At 38.1% G+C, this 18,006-nt stretch overlaps 1 pseudogene; it reads right to left on the bottom strand.

The window, feature by feature from the left end:
• Window positions 1-17,248, bottom strand: part of LOC109575131 (large ribosomal subunit protein eL15-like) — a 54,002-nt pseudogene extending 36,754 nt beyond the window's left edge.
• Window positions 17,249-18,006: the final 758 nt, after the last annotated feature.

Below are 18,006 nucleotides of genomic sequence, written 5' to 3'. Positions count from 1 at the left end.
ATATTGGAAATAAAAGCAAAAATAAACAAATGGGACCTAATTAAAATTAAAAGCTTTTGCACAACGAAGAAAACTATAAATAAGGTGAAAATACAGCCTTCAGAATGGGAGAAAATAACAGCAAATGAAGCAAGTGACAAGGAATTAATCTCAAAAATATACAAGCAACTCCTGCAGCTCAATTCCAGAAAAATAAAAGACCCAATCAAAAAGTGGGCCAAAGAACTAAACAGACATTTCTCCAAGACATACAGATGGCTGATAAACACATGAAAAGATGTTCAACATCACTCATTATCAGAGAAATGCAAATCAAAATCACAATGACATACCATTTCACACCAGTCAGAATGGCTGCTATCAAAAAGTCTACAAATAATAAATGCTGGAGAGGGTGTGGAGAAAAGGGAACCCTCTTACACTGTTGGTGGGAATGCAAACTAGTACAGCCACTATGGAGAACTGTGTGGAGAGTCCTTAAAAAACTGGAAATAGAACTCCCATATGACCCAGCATACACACTGAAGAAACCAGAATTGAAAGAGACACATGTACCCCAATGTTCATCGCAGCACTGTTTATAATAGCCAGGACATGGAAGCAACCTAGATATCCATCAGCAGATGAATGGATAAGAAAGCTATGGTACATATACACAATGGAGTATTACTCAGCCATTAAAAAGAATACATTTGAATCAGTTCTAATGAGGTGGATGAAACTGGAGCCTATTATACAGAGCGAAGTAAGCCAGAAAGAAAAATACCAATGCAGTATACTAACACATATATATGGAATTTAGAAAGATGGTAATGACAACCCTATATGTGAGACAGCAAAAGAGACACAGATGTATAGAACATTCTTTTGGACTCTATGGGAGAAGGCAAGGGTGGGATGATTTGAGAGAATAGCATTGAAACATGTATATTATCATATGTGTAACAGATCGCCAGTCCAGGTTTGATGCATGAGACAGGGTGCCCAGGGCTGGTGCACTGGGATGACCCAGAAGGATAGGATGGAGAGGGAGGTGGAAGAGGGGCTCAGGATGGGGAACACATGTACACCCATGGCAGATTCATGTCAATGTATGGCAAAACCACTACAATATTATAAAGTAATTAGCCTCCAATTAAAATAAATAAACTAAAATAATTAAAAAAAAAAAAAAAGAACAGATAAAAGCATCAGTTCTTCAGTGCTCAGCCTTCTTTATGGTACAACTCTCACATCTGTACATGACTACTGGAAAAACCATAGCTTTGACTATATGGACCTTTGTCAGCAAAGTGATTCTCTGTTTTTTAATATGCTATTTATATTTATCACAGTGTCCAAGAGTACACAGTTTGAAGTATTTGATAGATAATGCTAAATTGTCTTTCAAAAAATTAAATAATTATAATCCAATTGCCAGTTTCCCCATAATTTGCAACTCTTCTAAGTGTTGACTTTTATTTCCTTTCTTTCCTCTTTTTCTATTGGCATGCAAGTGTGTGTGTATGATATGTGTGGTGTGTGTATTTTTCTTATGGATGTGTGGAAACTTTTTACATATTCAGAATGTATCATCAAATTAATAGATGTCAAATATTTTCCCCATTTTTGATTTTGAACTTGAATATCATTTTCTTGGAGTTTTTCATCAAATATCATCAAAAATTTTATGGGGGAGACTTTTAGATTCTGTATTCTTCCTAGAAAGATCTTTCTTATTATTGAAATATGTAACTATTTTAAGTCTATAATTCTTCAGATTTAGTTTTTTGATCTATATGGAATTTGTTTTGCATACATTTTGTGGTGTAAATCTGAGGTTATGTCATAGAGATAAAAACTGACGCATTATCAATTATGAATAAGCTGTCTTTTCTTACTCTTGAAATGGCACCATAAACCATATTTCCTGTTTTCTGCCTCTCAGAAAATTCTTTATTATATTCCAATATTACCTATTTGACTAAATATAATTTTTAAAATCTGTACTGATTTTCATTTTGCTTCACAATAGTCCTATAAGAATTTGAACAATTTTAGGCCCAAAATTCTATAAAAATTCTCCAAATTCTATTTGGAGGCTGATTAAAAACCACAGATCTTGTGGGTGAATTACTTAGGTAAGAATGATTTCTCTCTTTCAATTTTCATGTGTATAAAATGATAGAATTAATGGTACAAGTCTTATGTCAATATTATGAGGATGAAATGAGTTACTATATGCCAGCACAATGGCACCCCACTCCAGTTCTCTTGCCTGGAAAATCCCATGGACGGAGGAGCCTGCTGGGTTGCAGTCCATGAGGTCGCTGGGAGTCAGACACAACTGAGCAACTTCACTTTCACTTTTCACTTTCATGCATTGGAGAAGGAGATGGCACCCCACTCCAGTCCTCTTGCCTGGAGAATCCCAGGGACGGAGGAGCGTGGCAGGCTGCACTCCATGGGGTTGCTGAGAGTTGGACATGACTGAGCCGACTTCACTTTCACTTTTCACTTTCCTGCATTGGAGAAGGAAATGGCAACCCACTCCAGTGTTCTTGCCTGGAGAATCCCAAGGACCAGGGAGCCTGGTGGGCTGCCGTCTATGGGGTCGCACAGAGTCGGACACGACTGAAGCGACTTAGCAGCAGCAGCAGCAGCAGCAGCACATGATAGGGCCTAGTACTTAGCTAACTATCATTTATTATTCCAAATTTTTCCATCCAAAAATATAAAATGCATATCCTTTTATTTATCTACTTAGTAGATTTTTAACAGTTTTTTTCAATCTAGGGCTAACATTTTTGTTATCTTTATTTATCTATACTCTATTATTTTTATTATTCATGTGGATGGACTTGTCTTCTGTATTTCCTTATTGGATATTGCTAATACAACAGCTTTTGGTGTGTTTATCATGTGCTGCTGCTCCTGCTGTTGCTAAGTCACTTTAGTCGTGTCCGACCTGTGCAACCCCATAGACGGCAGCCCACCAGGCTCCTCTGTCCCTGGGATTCTCCAGGCAAGAACACTGGAGTGGGTTGCCATTTCCTTCTCCAATGCATGCATGCAGGCTAAGTCACTTCAATTGTGTCTGACTCTGTGCGACCCTATGGACAGCAACCTTCCAGGGTCCTCTGTCTACAGGATTCTCCAAGCAAGAATACTGGAGTGGGTTGCCATTTCCTTCTCTGTTTATCATGTGCAAAGCTACCAAATTCTATTCTTGGTTTTTATCTTTTAAGACAAATTTTAAAGCAGTTTTGTTTCACAGAAAAATTGAGAGAAAGTACTGAGATTTCCTATACAAGCCCTAATCCCCCAAACATGCATGTCTTCCCCATTATCAAAATCACCCACCAGACTGGCACATTTGTTACAACTGATGAGCCTACATTGATACAACATAACCAAAATGTATAGTTCACAGTAAGGTTTACTGTTGATACTGCACATTCTGTAGGTTTGGACAAATACATAATAACAAGTATCTTTCAATCTTTTTATTGTGATCAAATAAATTTGATCCTGTATTCTAAGTGGACATCAGATAATATGCAAATATATTTTTCTTCTTTTTTTCTAATATGTTAGCCTCAACTGGCTTATTCATAGTTGTATTGAATAGGAGCGGAGGCAACAAACATCCTTATCTCATTCCTCATTCTAGAGACCACTTTCATGTTTACATTTTCTTTAAAAATACACTGATGAGTTAGTGAAACAAAAAGTCACATATAACTTAAAGATTACTTTCAAATTACAAATTTAATACTTATTTACAAATTTAATGCTTATTATAGAAGCAAACATTAATATTTCATAAGTTACTATTAATTCCAATATTCAAAATAGATATTTTTATGACTTTTATGTCCAGTTATTATCTATACACATATTGCTTTTAAAATAGCTTATTTCATAGTCTTTATATAAAATTTATATTTTGTTGACAGTTGGAGTATCAAGAAGATATGACTCACTCTCAATAAAAGTGACCAAAAACAGACCAATTCTGATATGACCCAAATGTTGGAATTGGCAGATAAAGGATTTAGAGCAGTTTTCATTGCTATGTTCAATGAGATAAAGGAAAATACAGACACAGTAATTGAAAGTTAAGAAGCTCAGCAGAGAGAGGAAAAGAAAATGTAAAAATATAACCACACTGATATTCTAGAAGTGAAAGATGTAATATCTAAAATTTTAAAATCATTGAATGGGCTTAATAGCAGACTGGAGAAAATGGAGAAGAAAATCAATTGACCTGAAGGTAAATCAATAGAAATGATAAAATCTGAAGAGAGAGAAAAAAGCACCAAAATAATAAACTAAGCCTCAGAGACAGATAGAACAAGATTATTCATCTAAAATGCATGCAGATGGATTGAAGAAGGGACAGTGGGAGAAGGGAGGGGATGGGAGAAAGATATTTGAAAAAAATATTTGCCAAGGTTTCTCAACTTCGATAAAAGGTGTACATTTATAAACTCAAGAATCTCAGTAAACTCTAAAGATGACAAATACGATGAGCAGTATACCAAGGAGTATACCATCATCACCAAATTGACAAAAACCAAAAACAAAGATGAAATTTTAAAATAGCCAGAGATAAATGACACTTTATGGCAGATGCACAATAATTTCAATGACAATCTTCTCTTCAGAAACAATGAGTCTTAATACTACAAAGTCATATTTAACATGCTAAAGAAAAAGCAAACCCCTCCCAAAAAAAAGCCTAACCCAGAGCTCTTTATGTGATGATAATATCCTTCAAGAAACATTAAAAAAAAAAAAAAAAGCTAAAAGAAACTCTAAGCTTTACACTTTACTAAAAGAAATAGTAGATAAACTTTTCTAGGATGAAGGGTATAATACCAGGATAAAGAATAAAAATTAGAAGTGGTAGATACCTGAATAAATGGCTTTCCAGGTGGCACAGCGTAAAGAATCTTCCTGCTAATGCAGGAGACATAAGAGACGCAGGTTCTATCCCTGGGTCAGGAAGACTCCCTGGAGGAGGTACTGGCAACCAATATTCTTTCTGGAAAATTCCATGGACAGAGGATCCCAGTGGGCTACAGTTCAGAGGATTGCAGAGTTGGACATAACTGTGTATGCACACATACACAATATTTGAATGATACAAATGATTGATATTTTCCTTTTTTCTCTTCATTTCTTAAAAAATGGCTGTTTTTTTATATATCTTTACCTTTATTTTATCTTTGTCTTATAGGGTATATTTTCTGTTGATGGACTTCACATGAAGTCTATAACATAAATAATACCTAGTGCTGACAAATATCAAAAGCAAAAATTAGTTCTTTGAAAGGTAAATTAAACAAAGGTAATTTAAGGATTTAAATTAAATCCTTAACTAGACTGAGCATGGGGAAAGAGAACAAGAATTCACCACTATCAGCAGTGAAGCATGAGTTATCACCACAGAATCAGACATTAATAAAATCGTATATAGCCACATTATCCAAACAAACAATGTACATGAAATGGACACAGTTCTTGAAAAATCACAAGAAAACTGACACAAGATGAAATGGAAAATCTGAATAACCAAATGCTGATAAATAAATTAAATCTGGTATCAAAAATTCTTCCACCAAGCAAATGTTTTTGGTGGTGAATTCTATCAAACACTCAAGGAAGATATAATTTATATTACACAAATGCTTTCAGGAAACCAGAAAACAGAAGAAGAGGGGACACCTCTAATCTGAAAGTGCATTACCAAAATGAGTAAAATCACTCATAAACACAGATGGAAAAATTGTAACAATTAGTAAACTGAATCCAAAAGTTACATATAAGATAGATAATGCAGCATAACCAAATAGGATTTATCTAGATTGTTTTAACATTCAAAAATGAATCAATATAATAACATAGTATTGGGTAATTTTAGTCAGTCTGCATTGACCATAGGTTTATCTCCAGAGCTACTGATTCTCAACCAATATTATGTTACCTATTAATGAAACATCAATAATATTCTGTAAACATCTGTACATGAAGTGTTTCAGAGCAGATTTTATCAGCTTGCCAAAGTTGTTTATAAATAATTAGATTTATAAGCTGCAGCAGGTTTCAGTAGAGTTTAGCTATGTTGGAGGAAGATGTAGGAGCCCAAAGATTAAAGCCAAGAACTTGGTTAGAAAGAACTTTCCTGGTGGCTCAGACAGTAAAGAATTTGCCTGCAGTGCAGGAGACATAGGTTTGATCTCTGGGTTGGGAAAATCCCCTGGAGAAGGAAACAGCAACCCACTCCAAAATTTTGCCTGAGAAATCCCATAGACAGAGGAGCCTTGTGGGCTGAGCATGGGGTCGCAATATTCAGACATGATTTAGAGAGTTCAATATGACTTAGCAACTAAACAACGGCAAACGACATGGTTAGAATGTACCTATGTGATGTGTGGCTCAGTGGTAAAGAATCTGCCCACAATATGGGAGACCCAGGTTTGATCCCTGGGTCAGGAAGGTCCCCTGGAGAAGGAAATGGCAACCAACTAGAGTATTCTTGCCTGGAGAATCCCACGGATGGAGGAACCTGGCAGGCTACAGTCTATGGAGTCGCGGAGTCAGACATGACCAAGCAACTAACAACAATGTGATCAAGAGCAGTCTTGGGGTCTTCATGTTACTCAAATACTTCACATGCATGCCAGTACTGGTGTGAGAGCTGAAGGAAACAAGCAGCGGGAAAGCCAAGAGCCCTTATCTGAGATCCTCAGCCTCTATCAACAAGTATTCTTCTTTGTTTGTTGCTTTGTCATACCCTAAGTAAATAACTCAGCAGTGGCCACAGGACTGGAAAAGGTCAGTTTTTATTCCAATACCAAAGAAAGGCAATGCCAAAGAATGCTCAAACTACCGCACAATTGCACTCATCTCACACACTAGTAAAGTTATGCTCAAAATTCTCCAAGCCAGGCTTCAGCAATACGTGAACCGTGAACTTCCAGATGTTAGAAAAGGCAGAGGAACCAGAGATCAAATTGCCAACATCTGCTGGATCATCGAAAAAGCAAGAGAGTTCCAGAAAAACATCTATTTCTGCTTTATTGACTATGCCAAACCTTTGACTGTGTGGATCACAATAAACTGTAGAAAATTCTGAAAGAGATGGGAATACCAGACCACCTGACCTGCTTCTTGAGAAATCTGTATGCAGGTCAGGAAGCAACAGTTAGAACTGGACATGGAACAACAGACCAGTCCCAAATAGGAAAAAGAATACGTCAAGGCTGTATATTGTCACCCTGCTTATTTAACTTCTATGCAGAGTACATCATGAGAAACGCTGGGCTGGAAGAAGCACAAGCTGGAATCAAGATTGCTGTGAGAAATATCAATAACCTCAGATATGCAGATGACACCACCCTTATGGCAGAAAGTGAAGAGAAACTAAAAAGTCTCTTGATGAAAGTGAAAGAGGAGAGTGAAAAAGTTGGCTTAAAGCTCCACATTAAGAAAACGAAGATCATGGCATCTGGTCCCATCACTTCATGGCAAACAGATGGGGTAACAGTGGAAACAGTGTCAGACTTTATTTTTTGGGCTCCCAAATCACTGCAGGTGGTGACTGCAGCCATGAAATTAAAAGATGCTTACTCCTTGGAAGGAAAGTTATGACCAACCTAGATAGCATATTCAAAAGCAGAGACATTACCTTGCCAACAAAGGTCTGTCTAGTCAAGGCTATGGTTTTTCCAGTGGTCATGTATGGATGTGAGAGTTGGACTGTGAAGAAAGCTGAGCGCTGAATAATTGATGCTTTTGACCTGTGGTGTTGGAGAAGACTCTTGAGAGTCCCTTGGACTGCAAGGAGATCCAACCAGTCCATTCTGAAGGAGATAAGCCCTGAGATTTCTTTGGAAGGAATGATGCTAAAGCTGAAACTCCAGTACTTTGACCACCTCATGCGAAGAGTTGACTCATTGGAAAAGACTCTGATGCTGGGAGGGATTGGGGGCAGGAGAAGAAGGGGACGACAGAGGATGAGATGGCTGGATGGCATCACTGACTCGATGGACGTGAGTCTGTGATGGACAGGGAGGCCTGGTGTGCTGGGATTCATGGGGTTGCAAAGAGTCAGACACAACTGAGCAACTGAACTGACTGAACTGAACTGAACTGAAGTCAATAATAAAGCTGATCCACGAGAACAAAGTATTTGAGTCTCCAGGTAGCATCATAATTTACAATATTTATAGAATATGAAAAAAACATGACAATTCCAATTGATATAGAAAAAAGCATTTGACAGATCTCAACACAAATTAAAACGATGAAAATGTTCATATATTGTAATTAGATGGAAGGTTTCTCAATAATTAGGCCATCTACAAACAACTTACAGTAGTAACATACTGAAGGGTGAGATATTTGATGCCTTAAAATAATGGGAAGAGTGAAATAAGAATCCCCACACTCACCATTTTTATCAAGCGTTATGCTAAAAGTCCTAATTATTAATATAAGACAAAAACAAGGAGTTAAAGGCATAAGGAGTAGAAAGAAAAAAAGAAAGTTCTTGTTATTTGAAGATAACATGATTGTATACATAGTAATGGAGAAGGCAATGGCACCCCACTCCAGTACTCTTGCCTGGAAAATCCCATGGATGGAGGAGCCTGTTAGGCTGCAATCCATGGGGTGGCTGAGTCAGACACGACTGAGCGACTTCACTTTCACTTTTCACTTTCATGCATTGGAGAAGGAAATGGCAGCCCACTCCAGTGTTCTTGCCTGGAGAATCCCAGGGATGGGGGAGCCTGGTGGGCTGCCATCTATGGGGTCGCAGAGTCGGACACGACTGAAGTGACTTAGCATAGCATAGCATATATAGTAAAGTAATTCTAAGAAACCTACAAAACTGGAACTAAAATAGCAAATTCAGAAAGATATCAAAATCAAGGTAAATATACAAATTCAATATATTATGCATAATTAGAAACTGAAATACTTAGAAAAATTTTATTTTATTTTTTTGAAGTTCCCTTTTGTTGTTTTTAATTTTATTTTATTTTTAAACTTTACAATATTATATTGGTTTTGCCAAATATCGAAATGAATCCGCCACAGGTATACCCGCGTTCCCCATCCTGAACCCTCCTCCCTCCTCCCTCCCCATACCATCCCTCTGGGTCATCCCAGTGCACCAGCCCCAAGCATCCTGTATCCTGCATCAAACCTGGACTGGCAACTCGTTCCATATATGATATTATACGTATTTCAATGCCATTCTCCCAAATCATCCCACCCTCTCCCTCTTCCACAGAGTCCAAAAGACTGTTCTATACATCAGTGTCTCTTTTTCTGTCTTGTATACAGGGTTATGATTACCATCTTCCTAAATTCCATATATATGCATTAGTATACTGTATTGGTGTTTTTCTTTCTGGCTTACTTCACTCTGTATAATAGGCTCCAGTTTCATCCACCTCATTAGAACTGATTCAAATGCATTCTTTTTAATGGCTGAGTAATACTCCATTGTGTATATGTACCACAGCTTTCTTATCCATTCATCTGCTGATGGACATCTAGGTTGCTTCCATGTCCTGGCTATTATAAACAGTGCTGCGATGAACATTTGGGTACACGTGTCTCTTTCAATTCTGGTTTCCTCGGTGTGTATGCCCAGCAGTGGGATTGCTGGGTCAGAAGGCAGTTCTATTTCCAGTTTTTTAAGGAATCTCCACACTGTTCTCCATAGTGGCTGTACTAGTTTGCATTCCCACCAACAGTGTAAGAGCGTTCCCTTTTCTCCACACCCTCTCCAGCATTTATTGCTTGTAGACTTTTGGATTGCAGACATTCTGACTGGAGTGAATTTAAAAGTATATATCATTGACACTGAGAATTATAAATTATTGCTGATGGATATTAATAATGACCTAAATAAGTCTATTATTGAAGAATGTATTATTTTCCTGAAATAAAAACCTCTATATTTTTCACAGAATTGATCTAAATATGTATCTCAGCTAAATCAAAGTTCTACAGCTTTCTATTCCAAGAGAAAAAAAAATTCAGACTTTGAGAATCAGGCAGATAGAAAGATTTTATTTTAAAATGAAGAATTCAGATGCAAAGTTTATATTACTTGAAGACTGTGTGGCATTGGTGAGAGAACAGAAACTCAGATAAATAGATCAGAATCAAATCTAGAAAGAATTACACAGGTATATGATCAACTAATTCTTGACAGTGGGGATGAGAATTCGATTCTGAAAATCACAATGAAGTAAGTGGACGTCTATGTGGGGAAAAAAGTAACCCTCACATAACACAGTAAGTAACATTTACTAGGAAAAAAGCATCAATATAATAATGTCAATTATGAAAATCTAAAGTGGTGAGGGAAATTTTACAACTTAAGGTGAAGATTTCTTAGCTTCAACACAACACACAAGTTATTGAAAATGATAAGTATAAATGCACTGAAATAAAATATGCTTGTGTTTATTTAAGAAGATAAAAAAAACAAGGCACAGAATGATTTTAAAATGTTTATAATATATATATATCTGATGAAGAATTTCTACTCAGAATATATAAGGAACTCATATAATTCAATAACATAAAAAAACAAACAATCTTTTAAAAAACAAAAAACCTCAATAGACTCTTCCCAAAAGAAGATACATCATCAAAAGGTACATATTCATTATAATGGTCAAAATTTAAAACTGTCAATGCTCAGTGTTGGCGAAGATATGAAACAATGAAACTCTTGTTCAGTTGCTCAGTCGTGTCCAACTCTTTGTGACCCCATGGACTGCAGCACGCCAGGCTTCCCTGTCCTTCACTTTCTCCCTGAGCTTGCTCAGACTCGTGTCCATTGAGTCGACGATGCCATCCAGCCATCTCATCCTCTGTCGCCTGCTTCTCCTCCTGCCTTCAGTCTTTCCCAGCATCCAGGTCTTGTTCAATGAGCTGGCTCTTCACATCAAGTGGCCCAAGTATCAGAGTGTCAGCCTCAGCATCAGTCCTGCTGAGGCGCATTCAGTGTTCATTTCCAGGTGGAATGTAAAATGGCACAGTTACTTGGAAAAACTCTTTGCAGATTCTTAAAAAGTTCAGCATACACCTCTTTTTAAGCATTTGTGTAAGAAAACATTTATGCCTCCAAGTATTTATCTAAGAAAAGTGAAATTATATGTCCACACAAACACCTGTATTAAGGTGCCCATTAAGCCACCTAAATGCCCATCAACAGATGAATGGAGAAATAAAATGTAGTTTATGGGTAATATGAAGTTATTCTTATTATTACCATTATATTACCATATATTATTATGAGTAATATAAAAAAAAGAGCAAACTGCTGATACAACATGTATCTTTTTTAATGTTTATTTATTTGGCTGTGCCAAAAATTTTTTTTTTAAATGTTGAGTAAAAGAAGTGACATATAAAAGAGTAATCATAGCATGTTTCCATTTCCATTAAATTTTACAGAGGACATTTAAACTAATCTACATTGACAAAAAAGCAGATCATTGGTTTTTTAGGGATAGAGGAAAGAATAGACTGGAAAGACACAGAAGAAATGTGCTGCTGTTGGAAATTATTAGCATGATGTAGCAGTGGTTTCACAACTGAATGTGTTTGTCAAATGCATTGAATCATCAGCATAAATGGATGCAATTTATTTCATATAAATTATATCTCAAAAATCAATAATTTTTTTTTTCTGCAGCAATAAGGGGTAACATGTCTTACCAGGTGTTAAAATGTTATAAATTATCTATAAAGAATATAAGATTTTGGTACATCCATAAATTAACAGATGAATAAAATAACAAAATACAGAAATAGTGCAAATAGAAATTTTGGCATAAATAAAAGTGACCTCTCAAAAATCAGTGAAAAAGTGTAGGCATTTTAATAAATGATGTTAGGATCATGGATCACCACATGGAATATCATAAAATTTTGTCTTTTTCACATTTTACAGCATGATACTTTCCAAATAAACCACAGATTTTAAAAAGTGGACAAATTTTTCTGTAAGTTCAAAAGAGAAAATTTTTCTAAGGCTCAAAATCAGTTAAATAATCAGGGCATGTGTGCTAAATTGCTTCAGTCATGTCTTACTCTTTGCAACACTATGGACTGTAGCCTGCCAGGCTCCTCTGTCCATGGGAAAGGATTGTAAATTTGACCCTAATAAAGAAAACTTAAAAAAGAAAAACACCAAAAGTAAATAACATGACAAATGTCAGATCGGGAAAATTTTGCAACTTACACCACTGCTGAAAGATTTACATCTTTAGTGTATATAGACCTGTTGAAATACATACAAAAAAAGACCAAGAACCTGATTGAAATATGGGCAAGAGATATGAAGTGCCAGTCCACTAAGTAGAAAACCAGTGACCCTTAAATATATGAGAACATACCAAACTCACTCATAAAAAGAGAAATATAAATTAAAACTACCTGGAAATACAATTTCCTACCTATCAGGATGGTAAATATCCTAAATTAGGTTTGGCAACCTGCTTTGTTTAGGATGCTATAAAAAACACACACTTTTATAATTGCTGATGAGACATTTAATTTAAAAAAATAAGCAAAAAGTAAATTAATACAACCATTTTGGAAAACAGTTTGACAATTTCTTACACAGCTAAACAGGCTCACCATACGATCCAGCAGTCCTTCACGTTCCTAGGAATTTTCACTAATGAGCTGAAAAGTCATGTCTATTATAAAACCTGCCCATGAATGTTTATAGAAAAGTATGCATAATTGCCCAAATTTGGAAGTAATCAAGATATCCTTCCATAGGTAAATGAATAAACAAACTGTGATACATTTGTACAATGGATTGCTCTCCAGTGATAAAAACAAATGAGCTATCAAGCCATGAAAAGATGTGAAGGAAACTTAAATGGATATTGTTAAGTGAAAGAGGCCAATCTAAAAAGTCTACATATTGTATGAATACTAGCTGTATGGCATTCTGGAAAAGACAGTCCTAAGTGGTTGACAGGAGCTTGGCATAGGAAAAAAGAGGTGGTGTATAGGGGATATTTAGGGTAGTAAGTCTATTCTGTATTTTATGCAGTGCTAGATACGGTTGCCAAAGCCCATAGAACTGTAGAACGCAATGAGTGAACCCTAATGTAACCTATAGGCTTTAGCTAATAATCATGTATCAAATGCTCCATCAATTATAACATACCACCCTAATGCAGTATGTATAATCAAGTAGGCAGGGGGCTATATGAGAACTCTATTTTCTGCACAATTTTCATACCAATGTAAAACAATTCTTTAAAATACGTTTTAAGTAAATTAGGCTTCTTGTTGTTTCTTAGCTGCTAAGTCATGTTTGACTCTCTGCGACCCGATGGACTGTAGCCCACCAGGCTCCTCTGTCCATGGGGTTCTCCAGGCAAGAACACTGGAGTGGGTTACCATTTCTTTCTCCAGGGAGATTAGGCTTAACAATGATAAATGTTTCAGAATAAACAAAGGGCAGAGTGGGGAATGGGAGACGGAACTTTGTGATGGGTGAGGAGTCAGGAAGGTCGTGTGTAATGTGAGAGCAGTCAGGGTCAGCCTCCCAGAGAAGGAGGGGAGATGGTGCAGTTTGGAGGCAAGAACATGATGAGGAGAAGCAACAGTTGAAAGCTAGGATCCAAGACCAGGGGCTTAGCAAGGAGTGAGGAGAGTCACTGGAGCAGCCCAACTCAGGACTCTCAGCCTGGCCAGGGAGACCCACGCGAGGCCTGCAGTCCAGCAGTCCTGGTGTGAGAGGCAGCCTTGGTGTCCCGGGATCCAGGGTCAGGCCCGCTGTCAGTAGGCTACATGGAGCTGCAGGATGTCCGAGCCAGCTTTCCTCGCCCCAGACTGAGTAACTGTCCTCTTCCTTCAATCTGCAGACCATCTAGTTTCACTTTCCTTCTTATCAAACTCAGGACTATAATCCCAACTCCCTGTTATTAACCTAAAGGAGACCAGGTCTTTCTCACCAGAAGCCCCTCATTAAGGAAAAAAAAAAAAAGTGAAAGAGGTGGGTAGAAATTTTAGCGCTTGGCTGAAATTCAGACTGCAGAGAAAATAATTGATTTAATTTACAAAGTGATTGGAGGTACTCACAGGAGGACAAACAAACATGCATGCACAGGAGGACAAATGTGGTCTTTTTACTGTTTCACTTTAAAATCTCCTGAGTATTTTGGATGGCAAATGTCAGCGGCTCTTCCCTAGTTACAGCAGGACAGGTCCACCCTAGAAGATGGTTGATTAGTGAATGGTATCAGATCAGATCAGATCAGATCAGTCGCTCAGTCGTGTCCGACTGTTTGCGACCCCATGAATCACAGCACGCCAGGCCTCCCTGTCCAGCACCAACTATGGTGTACGCCAAACATTTTCCATAAGCCTTGGGTATAAATAAAGCACCAGAATAAATCTGCCTGCTTGAACTGACATCGACTCAGCTTCTATCCCAGCTCCACTATTCTACCAAGATAACTTAGGAGAGCTCTGTCTTTTCCAAGCTGGAAAATAATCATTGTTTCCTAATAGGGTTTGGGTAATATTAAGCAAGTTGGTGCATATAGAATGCAAAACATAATGCCTGGCATGGAGTAAGTATTGACTAAAGGCCTAAAAATGAACCTGTGGACAACAGTCTGGGCATATGCTTCTCTTGCCTATCACCAGTGAAGTAAGAGTGAGAGAGGAAGGAAGGCTTCTACAGAACCAGGAAAAGTTCTACATTGCTTTTTAAAAAGTGATGCCCAAAATGCTGTCCTTATAACTTCTAGTGTCCTACGAAATGCTAAAATCCTCTGAAATGTAATAGGAACTCAAGGCAATTCCATCTTTCTCTTCATTATCTTCTTCCTTTCTCATGGTCTAGATTTTAATTTACATCCCAAGGAAAATGGAAATTCTGAGTTCTCCCTTTCTTGCGCCCCTGACTTTTTACCCGGCACCAACTACTCTATTCTGCCTTCCCAGGGCTGTTCATGTCTATGCCATCACACCCATCCCCACAGCCTGCATTGCTTCACAACCTTCTCTTCAACCTCTTCATGTCCTGGTCATCTGTCCTAATGCTGCCAGAGTCTTTCTGAAACTCAGGCCAAGCCATATTACTCCGTTTGATATCTTCAATAGTAATGTATTCAAAAAGCAAAGAAACCTCACTTTGTCTTCTGCTTTTTACTGATTTTTGCTCAAATCTATTTGACCAGTAAATGACATATCAGATATTATTTCCAAAAGGAAAGGATTGTTTCTCATCTCCACCTTCTGGAAGAGAAAACTGAGCCTCCTTGAAATGAACAATGCACCTATATCCTCGGAGCTGGTAAAGAGCAGAATTGGCTATCCCCACCACGCCCTTCCCGTTAATGTTCCTCTGCTCTGCCATGGGGTTGCAAAGAGTTGGACACGACTGAGCAATTTCACTTCACTCACTGCTCATGAGTTTGCTCATTACATGGCAATTTCACTTCAGAATTACCAGAAAAACTATGAAAAATTTACCCCTTCACTGAACCACTTTAACTTCAGTGAGTCCACCTGAAATGTTGGTCTGATTATTGTCAAATGTTTTTTTTGAACATGGTTCCCTTTTAGGAGCAGCAGAAACAGTGTGCTTATGAGCGGAAGTTATCCTCTGAACTGGCATGGGCAGAGAAAAGGCGCTACATCCCTGCCTGGACCCGTGCAGATATTCCTTCCTGAGAATATCTCATGTGGGCAGGGCGGAGCAGGGAGACTCACATTCAGGCCCAAAACTCACTCTCTAAGGAGGTGGCTTTGAGTCGTTTTGCCTCATGAAGCCTGAGTTCCACTTTCCCTTTGGTGAAATGAGAATAAGAGTTTCTGTAGAAATCATGCAAATCTACTAACATTTAACCAACATGAGTTACCTCTCCATAGAACAGGAAAAATGTACAAACTTCAATCACAATCACGGAAAGAAATGGCACTGCTAATGACTGTGCTAAGTCACTTTAGTCGTGTGTCCAATTCTTTGCGACCCTGTGGACCATAGCCCACCAAGTTCCTCTGTCCATGGGATTCTCTCAGCAAGAATACTGGAGTGGGTTGCCATTTCCTACTCCAGGGGATCTTTCCCACCCAGGGGTTGAACCTGCGTCCCTTACCTCTCCTGCATTGGCAGGCGGGTTCTTTACCACTAGCGCCAGCTGGGAATAATAGGCAGGGCTTCACCAGGAACACCACTGGCAGGACCTGAATCCATGCCCTAGAGGTCTTGCCACACCTGCTGCTACCCTTCTTCCTGCAAGTACCATTAGAAAAAAAAAAAATGTCAAAATACATTTGGCTGTGTCATAACCCCCTTGTAACATGACACAATGTAAGTTTATATTACATAGTGTTCTTTAGTTGAGAAGACCAGAGGCATCGGGGGTACCTCTGAGTAATTAGCAGCTAATGCAGTCCAGGCAGGCATACGGTATCTCGACCCTCGTCAGCAGGTATGCCCATTGGGAGAGCAGCTCCTTTATGTAAATACAAAAAGATAATTACTACAGGAAAAAATAAAAAACAGAGAGCAGGCATTGTTTGTTGCAAGGATGAGGTGGAGTGGGTTTCTGAATATATAAAGCAGTCGGGAAGCGCACAGCTATTAATACTTCAAAGAACGGCAGAATGTGAAACCGAGGCTGAGCCACTCCAAAACCCTTCCATAGCCAGGATGCGCTGATCCTAAATGGACAACTGCAGAGACGCAGTTGCTGAAGCTTATTTACAGAAGCTTTCCTTCACCTCCTCTTTAAACATCAACCAAATAGAAGACACAGAACTCAAGGACTTGATCAACAGCCTATGGAAAAACGATGCTTAATGACAGGCTTTAAGCCGCTTGTGTAGCACTGGGTGCAGAGAGGATGCTGTGCTGAGCGGAGTCACGTTCGCCAGCCGCCTGCTCGCTGACTCCCTGTAGCTACACCGATGAATGGGGAAGTGGAGGGGACGAGGCTGGCTAATTGAAAAAGGGGGAGCACTTTACAAACACCATTACAGGAAATGTGAGACGTGTAACGCGGCAGGAAGCAGGCGGCACCTGGTGTCAGCAGCTAATTGTATTGTTCCGGTGGCAGGTTAGCCCAGGGAGCTCCTGGGAACCCAGTCACTCACTTGCCTTGCGGGCGCCAGGTCTTCTGCCTTGGGCTTGGGTTTCAGGATGGACCAGTTGGGTGGCAGCCTCCTCCCCTCCCTGGGCGTCACGTTTCATTTAAACCGACGCTTGTTGCGCAGATGATATGTCTTTATCTAAACCTCACAGGGCTGGGGCAAGAGTCATTTTTGCCACTTATGAGGCAAAGTGAATTCAAGAAGTGTATTGAATTTTAGAGCACTGGAAAAAAATTTAAATAGACAAAAAAAAGTAGAACAAAGGAGGACAGAATGGAATGGAGTAAAAGAAAGAGACAAAGACCAAAAAAAAAAAAAAAAAAACAGAAATAAAGAGAAAAAGCAATCAAAAAATGTATCTTTATACACAGGAAAATATATATTTTTAATTAAAGCCAGTTTTCCATAAGATGTAGTAATATCCATAAATATCCCTCCTCCATTGTTATTATTTTAACACACAGGCATCATAAATAAAGGCAAACTTTCTATGGAGAAATTAATTATATTTTCAGAGAACATTGGCCCTTGGTCACCCTAATATTCCATTTATTCCAAACTCTAATATAATATACATGGGACTTTGTTTAGGATTCCTTACTAGAACATTAGCATTCAGTCAAAACTTAATATTTAAAGAGAAAATCATCCCATTCAGAAGGAAAATGAATGAAATATTTCATGTAGTATTTAATTAGTAACAGCTTATGGTCTGTGATCAAAGTACTGTAATAACAAAAGCCAAAACAACGTTTTGATTTAAAATCAAATTTTAGATGAAAAATAAGTTAGGCAACATATTTTAGCTGGTCTTAATTGTCTGATAACTAGTATGTCCTGAAAATACTTTTGAAAAGC

Source organism: Bos indicus, chromosome 21 (assembly GCF_029378745.1).
Source record: "Bos indicus isolate NIAB-ARS_2022 breed Sahiwal x Tharparkar chromosome 21, NIAB-ARS_B.indTharparkar_mat_pri_1.0, whole genome shotgun sequence".
NCBI lineage: Eukaryota > Metazoa > Chordata > Mammalia > Artiodactyla > Bovidae > Bos > Bos indicus.
This window is presented reverse-complemented; position numbering and strand designations above follow the sequence as displayed.